At 35.0% G+C, this 12431-nt stretch overlaps 1 protein-coding gene across 1 annotated transcript in view; it reads right to left on the reverse strand.

Annotated features, from left to right (window-relative positions):
- LOC126365881 (dynein axonemal heavy chain 6) overlaps nucleotides 1–12431 on the reverse strand; it is a 1020408-nt gene that overhangs the window by 696856 nt on the left and 311121 nt on the right. The window lies entirely within an intron of this gene.

Genomic DNA, 12431 nt, shown 5'->3' on the forward strand with positions numbered 1-12431 from the left:
TATCAACATTCATTCAAGGTAGGATACCTCAACTATAAAAGGTTTGCATTACAAAGGGTTGGGAGTATTTCTGCAGTTGTGATGGTGATCTTCAGTCCAAAGGCTTGTGAAATACAGCTCTTTACACTATTCTATCCTGCTCAAGCCTCTTCATCTCTGAATAATTACTACAACCTACATTTATTTGAATCTGCTTAAGTATTTACACCTAGGTCTCACTCTCAAAGTTTTCACTTTTTACTAAAAAGGGAGGCCATCTCATGTCTTTCCATCACCAAACTGAGGCAAAGAACTAGATCAGGGCCAGCATGATGATGTTCCTCTACTGCTCATAGGTTGCCAATGTGTCAGTTTCATGTAACCAATGAGATTGAGAAAAGAGGCTATGAAATTCTAGCACTGAAAGTTAATATTTGACTGTTTTCAAACAATGGAAGATCCTGGATGGAATGTAACAATACCAGAGAAGAAAAGTTGCTACTCACCATATAGCAGAGATGCTGAGTCATGATAGGCACAATAAAAAGATTCACACAAACATTGCTTTCGGTCACTAAGGCCTTTGTCAGCAGTAGACACACACACACACACGCACACACACACACACACACACACACACACACACTCACGCAAATGCAACTTGCACACACGTCTGCTGTCTCAGACAGCTGAAACTACACTCAATAGTGTGTGAGTGTGAGTGTGTGTGTGCATGTGTGTATGTGTGCTACTGCTGAAAAAGGCCTTAATGGTCAAAAGCTATGTTTGTGTGAATCTTTTAATTGTGCCTATCATGACTCAGCATCTCCGCTATATGGTGAGTAGCAACTTTCCTTCTCTGGTACTACTATTTGACTGTTTTTATGGATATGTCTTGAATTGCAAAGTTGTGTTTAGGTTGGGACCAGCACAGCTGCAATTGCTGCATAGAAATGAACAGCAATTACATTTATAATTTTGGTTGTCACAAATATTTGTCATTTTTTTCTGAAAATGTCATGAATTACCAGGTTCTGGTTAGCTTAGAATGCAACAATATGGCTTAAAGTGTTGTGAGTGAAATGAGCAACAACTAAATTTTTAATCTTAGTTGTCACAAATATTTTACTGTTTCCTCCGAATTTGTCACAACTTCTGAGGTTATAGTATATTGACATGAGAATATGACAATATTCCATTGTGTTTTTCTTCATAACACACCATCTGTCTGCTGATCTCTCATTAGTTGTGTAAAACCACCATATCACACTCGCCCTTTTGTTACTACACACTTCCAGAGATTGTGGACCACACTGCTGCTCCAAAACAATTAAGTATGTCACTTGCCTTTACTGACTACTCTACAATGCCTCAGGAGGTATCTTATCAACCAATCCCTTGTTTTATTCAAGTTATGCCACAAATATCTTTTCACACCAAGTAGTCAGTGTTGAACTTCCACCTCCCCATTTTTCAGCCAGTATAACAATGCAGTACATTGACACCAAGGACTATCAACAAAGAAATAAAGCAGGTGAATGTCACAAGGTTACAGACAGACAGACTTGAAAGAACTTAGAGCAGAACAACAACATAATACATGCAACAGTTTACAGTAAAATAAAGTTAATTTGTTTAATCAGACCATTAGAAGATTAAAAAACAAGACAGATAAGATTTCTGTGTACCTACAGGTTGTGGAAAATTCTAAAGTGACGGATGGTTTGTGCCCCTCTTAACACCATGTAACCACGGTCATGGAGAAGTTCAATATCAGGGATTATAGCTTTGCATCATTTTCATGCAGAGTTAATATGGAAAAAGGTGGAGTTGCAACATACGCAAAAGCTAGATACAAATTCTAAAAAAATTGATACAAATAATTTTTGTGTTGATCAGAACCTAGAAGCATGTGCCTGTGAATTATTACTGCAGAATGCTTCTCTTGTAACTGTAACAGTCTTTCAGCTATTTATGAGAAATCTTGATGCATTATTGAAGTACCTATCAGACAAGAATAAATGGTTAATAGTTTGCAGAGAGTTCAATGTTGATTTCTTAAAAGATACAAACAGAAAAAACGAACTAGAACTGTTATTTATGTGCTTCAATGTAATTTCAGTAGCCAGTTTTCCAACTCTTGTATAGAAGATAGTAGCACACTGATTGATAATATTTTTATAGACAGTGCTCAAACCAAATCAATTAATGTACACTCAACTATCTGATCATGATACAAAACTGATGAAAGGAAACGATATGGCACCTAATAATCCTGAGGTAGGTTCATAAAAAGAAGTGAGGTTTATTAATGAGCACAGGATGCAATGTAATTGTAGTAATTTAAAATGAGTGTTATGGGATGAGTAATAAACAAAGAGAAATGCTAATATTCAATTTATTCCATAGCAAATTTGTATCATATCAGGAAGCCACATTCTTAAAAAATAATCCACAAGATCCATTAAACAAACAAGCAAGCTGTGGATAGCTAAGGAAATTAAAATCTCATATAAGAGGAAGAGAGAAATTTATATAAAGGCAAGAGTGAGTCAAGATCTTACATTACTTGCACACTACATAAAATACTGAAGTATTTTAAGGAAAGTCATTAAAACACCTGAAGTATATATGCCCTGACAAAAACGAATAATTCAGATCAAAACTACATAGTATATTATCAAATGGGAGACTGGAAAGCCAGTCATAGTACAAGATATTGAAACAATTAAACTACATGACAATGAAGTCACTTATAATTCATAAATTTCAAATTCTTTAAACAAACACTTTCAAAATGTAGCAGCAAAAACAGGATTAAATGGATCAGTTAAAGAGGCAAGAAAATACATTAAAAATGTCATTCCACGAGACTTTAGAAGTAGCACCAGCATCCTTCATTGAATTTAATATACTCATAAAATTTTTAAAAAGCAAAACATTGTGTGGTGTTGACAGGATTTCAAACAGAATTTTGAAAAGTTGTTCCCCCTCACTAAGTAATGTCCTTAGTGATATATCATTGGCATAAACAATTTCTCCAGATGGGTTGAAATACGCAATTGTTAAACTTCTTGATAAAAAATTAACAATTAATTTCCAGTTTCCTTACTGGCATATTTTTCAAAAACATAATGTACTCTATAATGGCCTCACCATTAAGTGGAAACAATATACTTAGTATATCTCCGCTTGCATTCCAGAAGAGTTGCTTAACTAAGAATGCTATTTGTGTATTCAATCATCAAATAGTACAAGTCTTAAATAATAAAATATCACCAGTTGGTATTTTTTGTGATCTTTCCAGGGTGTTTGATTACGCAGATTATGTTACTCTTGAAATAAAATGTGGTGAAAATGATGTTGTGGTGAAGTTTGGGATGTTAACTGATGTTTAACATAAGAAAAACAATGCTCAATATACCAAATCTTATTACACATATTCTCAAAATAATAATAATAATAATTTTGATGTTACTGCATCACCACATGGGATTTATGCAATGGATTCAGTAAGTTTCAGTGCTTCACGTTCACCTTACATTTTATTTTGCACACTTGATGTTTGGTAGCAAATTTACAGAGTCTGATTACATGCTATTGATATAAAAGTTGGTACAAGAGTGACTTATGGCAGTGTACAAATTGCCTCTATTTATATGATTTTAAAAATTACTGTCACTGTTGCATATTGAATTTTGTATATTAACAATTAAATTTTTACATATATCTTACCAAATTACATAGAAAATCACATGGAATAACAGTGAATAATTTCATACAAAGACAGGAAAGAACCTGTTTCTATTAAACCTATGAATTACATATTTTATCAATATATTTTGTTAATTTTGATATATTATTTTACTGACTTAAAGGAAAATTATCCTATCATTTTCTGGTAAACAGAGTGATTAGTTATATTGAATGAAAGTTCTAGAATCAATTAATGAAATTTTGTACAAGTAAGAATTTACATTTCGATATGGATGTAATTACATTTCTATTAATTACCACCAGTCAGAACATGAGCATGTTTGACTTTGACTGAAGAATCATCGTGTCATATTCCTGTTAGGAGAACAAACAACTTCTGACTTAAAAAACATAAAAATAGATGTCTCTTGATGACTTGATGAATAGGAACTTAATCATTAATTACACCTTAATTGCAACAGCAGTTTTATTCCTACCATGTGCCTGTAGTTTGTATTGTGTATAAATTATGATGGTACATTAGTTTTTGATCCAATCTGTTTCCTTCATTTTATATACTGGTGAGGCCTGATGTAGACAATGTCAAAACAACAGTTTAAATTAGTGTAAATTACAAAGTTGTTACACAAAGAATCTTCGGTGTATCCCAGTATTCAAATCCAGATGACAAGAAACATGTCTCCTCCATTCTATCTACTGGTGAGACACAATGTAGGTAATGTCAATGCAACAGTTTAAATTGGCATAAATTACTAATGTTACATATATGCCCTCTTCAGGAGAGTGGAGAAGAGACTGGAATAGGTTACAGGATCCCAAAAAGGGATTGTCATATTACGTTCTTTTAAAAAAACTCAAGTTGTACAGAGCTGATGGCTTTACGCATAGCTGGTTTGAATCATGCTTAACAAACAGGACGCAAAAGATTGTGCTGAATAATTCAAACAGTGTTGGAAGGGGAGAAAACTTTTATGACTGGGGGGGGATATTACAAAGGGAATCCCAGAGGGTTCTATTTCGGGTCCACTACTATTCCTTATATATGTGAATGGCCTTCCACGTGACATGCGACAAGCAGAACTGGTATTTTTTGCAGACAATACTAGCGCAATAATTAATAGCATTAGAGACAAAGTAAGGGAAGAGATGATTAATCGCATTTTCCAATGAACTATAAAGTGGTTCTCACACAATTTACTCTCCTTAAATTTTTAAGAAACAAACTATATTCAGTCCTGTTCAACAAACAGTCATACCAACACCTGATGTAGGAAATAGGGATTTTGACTGCACTATCACTATACATATCAGTTGCTCAGTTCCAAAATGACCTTTATCCAATCAGCATAAATTTTGGTAATTATTAAAAATAAATATTTAACAATTCCTGTTGTATGTATAAACTTGAAAATTTTTCTGCATGTTTCTTAGTTATCCATTTTGTTATTAAAAAATCATAAAAATAACTTATTTCAGAATTTTGTTACAAATAAAAAGCTGTTGGATAAGAGACATTTTGGAACCAAAATATGGAGAAGAGACATTTTGGAAATAAAAACTTTGGATAAGAGACAGTTTGAAAAAGGAAATAGGTGAAAAATTATAAAAAGTGTATGTTTAGTAAATGCATATAATTTAATTTTTGTGGAAACAATGTCTGTATGTATTTTTAAAACAACTGAAATAATTTACAGTTAAGTTAGGGAAATAGATAGAAACATACATTTACCAGAAAATTATTAAAAAATAAAATTACATTAAACCTACACACATCACAGAAAACATTTTAAAAGTGCCTTAAGGTTATTCATTTACTTATTTAAATCGTGGAATATAATATTTTTGTAGAAGGCCGTATCTTCATTTTGAGCCCAGTTTTCCCCAAAGTGAAGAGTCAGAAGCTTGTTGACATCTTTCACTTTCAGCTATTTACTGATACTCCAGGTAGTAATAATGGTAGTTCGAAGTTTTGAACTTTAAATCAAGGTTTGAGTACTTTTTTCACCTTTCCGAGATTGGTGTTACACTAAGGTTCACTTGTAACAAGTACTTCACAGGTTGGCTCAATGCCTATTGGTATAATAAAACTTTTAGTAGTTGAAAATTTAAAGTGCCAGTTTCCAGGCTTATTTTGGTAATTTTCACATACCTTCTTCCACTCAAAAATATTGAAGCTCTCAGTCATACTGAAAACAGTTCCATATTCCTTAAAGATTTAAATGTATTTCTCAGGCTTAATAATAGTGTCATAACTTTCAATTTCCCTCTCAATTCTGGGAAGGCGGCATATAAGAATGACCAGGTACAGGGAATACTAAAGAAATGTCTTTAAAATTTAGCGGCACTTTATTTGCCAACCAGTATTGAAGCATAATCATCATTGAACTGTTCTGGTTTTATCCTCCACAACCATGCAATAAAGCCTTACAGTAGTCACTCCTTCCAAGCACGTACTTTTTAGCCTATGAAAAATTGCTGATGCAATTTCACTTGAACCTTTCTTTAAGTGTGATTCTGTCCAGTGATATGTAAAAACACTGTCTTTTGTCTGCTTATCTTTAGATGTACCTCGGCAGATTCTAAAGTTAAATAGATAACACTGTCGACTATAGTAAGCTGTCTGATCAGGGATTTTGTGTAAAACCAAATTCTTTTGGCAGTCAAAGGATAGGGTAATTTCATTTTCATTTTCAGTTTTCAGTAAATTAAAGAATGCTACTGCCCTCTTTCTGTGGAGATTGAAATCAATTTCAACCAATTTGTCCCTGCTGTCTAATTTCAACAGAAATTGGATGTATTTGAAGCACTTGTCCACAGCAGGAGAGCCAATGCTTAAGTTATAATCTTTGACAAATATTTCATAAAAATATGAATATGGAATTTGAGAATCATTTTCTACTCTTTAATTGTTAGCCTTCTGAAACTTACTTATTAAAAGATGGCTCGAAAAATACTGTCCTGTAATTCTGGTGTTTCTGCAATAATGTTTTTTAAGTGGGCAGAATGCTCCTCCTCTATTCTCAACAGCTAGATTTCTGGAGTGGAAATATCTCTTACAAACTCGTTGATTTCTTTTCTCACTAATGCCAAGTATGCCACAAAAGGATTTCTTACATACCCAAACCAAAGAAGCATTTCCAGATTTGGTATGTAGGATTAGAAAGTGATTCCAATTTTCAGTGATTTGTTTCCATTCATCTTCATTAGTTCTCCTCTGTTTAGGTCTTTCACTCATGGTTCCTCATTACATACTGACTATTTTATAAATAACCCATAGCACAATTGTCCTCAGAAGAATGATATTTGATTTTCAATGTAAAAACTGTGGTCACATCAACAGTGCCTATCATTCCTCTGCATCGCACATGAGATGATCGCTGAACCACAGTGACTGTTGCATACAACTGAAATGCTATACAACCAAGTATTAGGCAACCATCAGAAATTACTAACAGACTAATGAACTTACAACAATATCATTTGAAGTGGACACGAGAGATTTTACATTACTGACTAACTGAAATGCATATTTAGCTCTTCGACCTCCAATGTTCCAATCATATAAGAAGAAAATTACAGATTTTGTGGACATGATGTACAAATCTACTGCCAAAAACAAAACAAAAAAGTGACACACCCAAAAAGACGATTGGATATCAATGTAACTTTGTACACACACTCACCATTCCCAGACATGTAAATGTTTAGCAGTCACAGTGCTCTGAGACAGGTACAAAGGCCACCCAAGTTATTGGTATTTTTCATATTTAGTGTTGTTACTATGCTAAGTATGGTATGTAAGAGGCATGAACAGCTTGCAAGCACTAGAAAAAATACCTATGCAAAAGAAGTGGTTAAAATATGATTCAAACGTTCTACAGTAACCAATAAAACCACATTAAAATCACTTTAGTGAGCCAACTGCCATTTTCAGCTCAACTTGTACAACCTGTTTCAAAAATACTGTTCCTCTGGATGTTTTGCCATTTTCAGACTGGTGTGTATTGAGAGTTATAAAATTATGTAGAATCATATTATTTTCTACTTTGGTAAAGTTTTCATTAAAAATATCCCCTACTGAGATGGTATCAGATACTTGTGCATCTTCTACATTTATGCTAATAATTTCTTTTGTCATTGGTTTTGTGACTCTTTCAAATCTGATGGTGTTCCATGAGACCTATATCTTGCTCTATGATTTTGAGATGAATTCATCATTACCCTTTTTTGGGATCTTTAATATCATTGTGGTTCATCTTACTGTACTGTTTGATATGATTTGCATTTAAATTAGACAAGATTTGATTTTTGTATGAATGTAGAACTTTTTTCTTGTATTCGAGATTTTTATACCAGTTATAATATTCTGTTTACAGCTGGTTTCAGTCTACAGTTCTCTGCTGGACTAAGTCAAAATAATACATGCTTGTGGCATTAAGGTTATTGATCAAGCAATTTACATCTGCTCCCTGAACATTTTACCCATGATTTTCATGTTAGTAAATAAAAGAAGTTTAATTTTGTCATCACTAAGGTTCCTGCATGTACAGCTTTTAATGGGTAACCTTTTCTCTGAACATAATTCTACTGTTGACAACAGGGTCTCATGATCACTGTAGCCCATATATTATAAACTAGTATTGTACTGAGAGATGGTTTATTGAACAAAATTATGATCTAATGTTGTTTTAGTGTCCCTAGAGATTTTTGTAGGTATGTACACTGTGCTGATTAAATTTAAACTCTTTGTCATCCACAGTAATTCATTACCAGTAATCTCAGGGTTACAGAAAATCAATTAAAATCACCATATACGTTATTCTTTTTTGTTGGTTCTAAAATGCTTAGCACTCTTTAAAGTTTAAACAAGAAATTCTCTTAGTCCCCACCTGGGGAACTGTATACAGTTTAAATAAGTGTATGTTAATAAGCTCAATAGGTAGTATTTTCCATTGTCAAACAGAAGGATTTTGGTCTGCCATGTAGTTCAAATTCTGCTTTGTAAAACTAGCTCTCCCTGCATATTTTTAATTGAGATCGCAGAATGTATTTCAATGCCCATGAGTTTAATTAATCATGTCAGTTTTTTTATTTTTATTTGTTTTAAAAATGGAAAGAAGAAGAAAATAAAAAAGAAAATAAGTGTGAGATTGTGATGAATCATTAACAATTGTTTTCTACTTCTTGGATGCGTCCAACACTTTCTATAGATTGTGGACAGAGTTCACTTCCTTATTCCAATACACATAATTTGCACTTCTAATTCTTTCACAGTTATGCAAAGGTATATACTCAGGTGGTAATTGCTATGTTGGTTTGTGTACCTGTACTCTTATTTAACATTTAAGAAATTCTAAGTAATTATTTTTGTAAAACAGTGAAAATAAATAAGGGTGAGTTACCGAATCTTCAGATGCCCATGAGTTCAATTTACTATTTCTGGCAGGAGAGACAGAAAGAGAGAGAGAGAAAACAAATTTGAGTGCAAGAAAATCCACTTCTATTGTAGAGCAAAGTTTTTGCACCCACTTTCTTGGTAGCTAATTAACACAAATGACAGTTTTGTTTTTATTAAAAACAAAGATTCCATGACTTACCAAATGGGAAAGCGCTGGAAGATAGACACAACAAAAAAACACACACACAAAATTTCAAGATTTTGCAACCAACGGTTGCTTCGTCAGGAAAGAGGTAAGGAGAGGGAAAGATGAAAGGATGTTGGTTTTAAGGTTGAGGGTAAGGAGTCATTCCAATCCCAGTAGTGGAAAGACTTACCTTAGGGGGAAAAAAGGATGGGTATACACTTGCACACACACGCACACAGACACACACACACACACACACACACATATATATATATATATATATATATATATATATATATATATATAAAACAGAAAGAAACTTCCACATGGGAAAAATATATTAAAAACAAAGATTCCAAGACTTACCAAGCGGGAAAGCGCCGGCAGACAGGCACATGAACAAAACACACAAACACACACACAGAATTACGAGCTTTCGCAACTGGCAGTTGCTTCATCAGGAAAGAGGGAAGGAGAGGGAAAAATGAAAGGATGTGGGTTTTAAGGGAGAGGGTAAGGAGTCATTCCAATCCCGGGAGCGGAAAGACTTCCCTTAGGGGAAAAAAGGACAGGTGTACACTCGCACACACACACACACACACATATCCATCCGCACATACACAGACACAAGCAGACATATTTAAAGGCAAAGAGTTAAGGGCAGAGATGTCAGTCGAGGCGGAAGTACCAAATATATATATATATATATATATATATATATATATATATATCCATCCACACATAGACAGACACAAGCAGACATATATATTTGTGCCTGTATATGTGTGGATGGATATGTGTGTGTGTGTGTGTGTGTGTGTGGGTGTGTGTGTGTGTGTGTGTGTGTGTGTGTGCAAGTGTATACCCGTCCTTTTTCCCCCCTAAGGTAAGTCTTTCCTCTCCCAGGATTGGAATGACTCCTTACCCTCTCCCTTAAAACCCACATCCTTTCGTCTTTCCCTCTCCTTCCCTCTTTCCTGATGAAGCAACCGTTGGATGCGAAAGCTTGAAATTTTGTGTGTGTGTTTGTGTGTTCTTTTATTGTGTCTATCTACCAGTGCTTTCCCGTTTGGTATGTCATAGAATCTTTGTTTTTAATATATTTTTCCCATGCGGAATGTTTCTTTCTATTTTAATTATTGTTTTTAAATTGTTATGATTGTGAATCAACATAGTGTTGCATCTATGGCTATAAGAATACATATTTATGTCACTCATGTTGCTGGCAAATCTTCTCTGTGACTAGGTGATATAATAGGTATTTATAGGTGTTTATTCTTTCTTCTTCATATTCTGAGGGACCTTTTTAGTGCTGTTTATGTTGCTTTGTTTTTCAGGATGTCAGCAGTTGTAACATGACAGGCACAGTGCAGCATAAATCCAGATGCAGGTAGGCATAGGCCACAAGGAGATGACCTCTTTGTATGTGGCTGGGTTTTGGCCTGCATCAGCCTGTTCTTTGATCTCACAGAGGTAATGCTTTGTGTCTGTGGCACACCAGTTACTCCCAAAACTGCTAAACATTTTTAATGGAACAGATCTAAGGACTTCTAAAATTTCTTCACACGCTTGTGGATTCAGAAAAGTTTTCTATAGTGAATTTTTTCACACTTTAACTCTGAAATCCAAGACTTAGTAAATTCTTGGATGAGTTTGCAGAACGATAATATTTATATACCATGAGTTTATAATGCTTATGATGATTTTCATGGAACATCACAAATGAAGAGAACTTTTAAATTAGTTTTTCAAACTTTCATATTTATACTTCAGATGCTGAACTGTGAAGAATCTGTCGTTTCACTCACTAGGAAAATTCTGATAAATGTCAATAATTTAGGAGTAAAGGAGACAACTCACATAATAGCAGAGGTGTTGAGTCATTGGAAAGCACACAAACATAGACAAGAAAACTTTGCTTGCTTTCGGAAATATATAATTTCTGGAGCTGGAATACAAATACACACACCTGCAAGATGCAGGCACAAACCAGCACCTCTACATGGTGCCAGCTGGATACACAATGCAGGGATTGCAGTTTGGCAGGTGGACTGAAGGGTTCGGGTTGTGTAAGGTGAGGTGTGTAGAGGGAAAGAAAGGTGGGCAGCAGGGAAATAGACTGTTTTCTGGTTAGGAATGGGGAAGGGAGGTGTGGCAGTAGACATGTGATGAACAAGTGCCAGAGCAGGTGGGGGGGGGGGGGGGGGGCACAGAGCAAAAGTGACATAAATTGGGAAGGGCTGATAGGGCAGAGGACGGAGAAACTTTTGGGTGGAGAGTGTGGCAACTGTGTGTTAATGGCGACTGAGCCCAGAAGGGTTACGCAAGTGAAGGAGCTTTTGTAAGGATAACTGCAGTCTGCAAATTTCAGAAAGGTTAGTGGTAGAGGGCAGGATTGCAATAGTTCATCTTCTAGAGCAGCCATTGAAATCAAGCATTCTGTGCTTAGCTGTGTGTTATGACACTGGGTGATAAACTCTGTTCTTACCCACAGATTGGCAGAGTCCGTTCAGTCTCATGTACAGCTGGTTTTTTGTCATACCAACACCAAATGCTGTGCAGTGATTGCAGAATAGTTGGTATATGACAAGTCTGCTTTCACAAGCAGCCCTGCCACTGATGAGCCCGTGGCATAAATGGAGCAGGAAGTGCTGGGTTGGTGTATTGGAAAAGCCTTGCACCTTGCAAAAGGTTGGGAATGGGGAGGGGGGGGGGGGGGGCAGAATAGAGATGCACTCTAGTCAGAGAAAGGATTTATTTCTGAAAGCTAGCAAGTTTTCCTTCCCTTTTGTGTGTGCCTGTTGATGACTCAATGCTTCTGTTATTTGGTGAGTGGTCTCTACTTCTAAACTACTTACATTAAAATTTAAAAAAATTATGTAGTAAGCCACAACCACAGTGTACTGATGACATACTAATTTTTCCAGCCTTGTTCTGTTTGCAGTTCAATTAATTTTCAGGAAGGAGGGCAAAAGTTCTTGTGCAATGGGAGAGTTGTATAGTTGCCCATAGACACACAATGATGCCAACAAACTTTAAAATCAACCACACATTTTAGTATGGCCATTATCATTAATTAACATTACTATTCCAGAATGAGATTTTCACTCAGAAGTGGAGTGTGTGCTGATATGAAACTTCCTGGTGGAT

The sequence above is a fragment of the Schistocerca gregaria genome, chromosome 4, assembly GCF_023897955.1.
Source record: "Schistocerca gregaria isolate iqSchGreg1 chromosome 4, iqSchGreg1.2, whole genome shotgun sequence".
In the NCBI taxonomy this organism is placed as follows: Eukaryota; Metazoa; Arthropoda; class Insecta; order Orthoptera; family Acrididae; genus Schistocerca; species Schistocerca gregaria.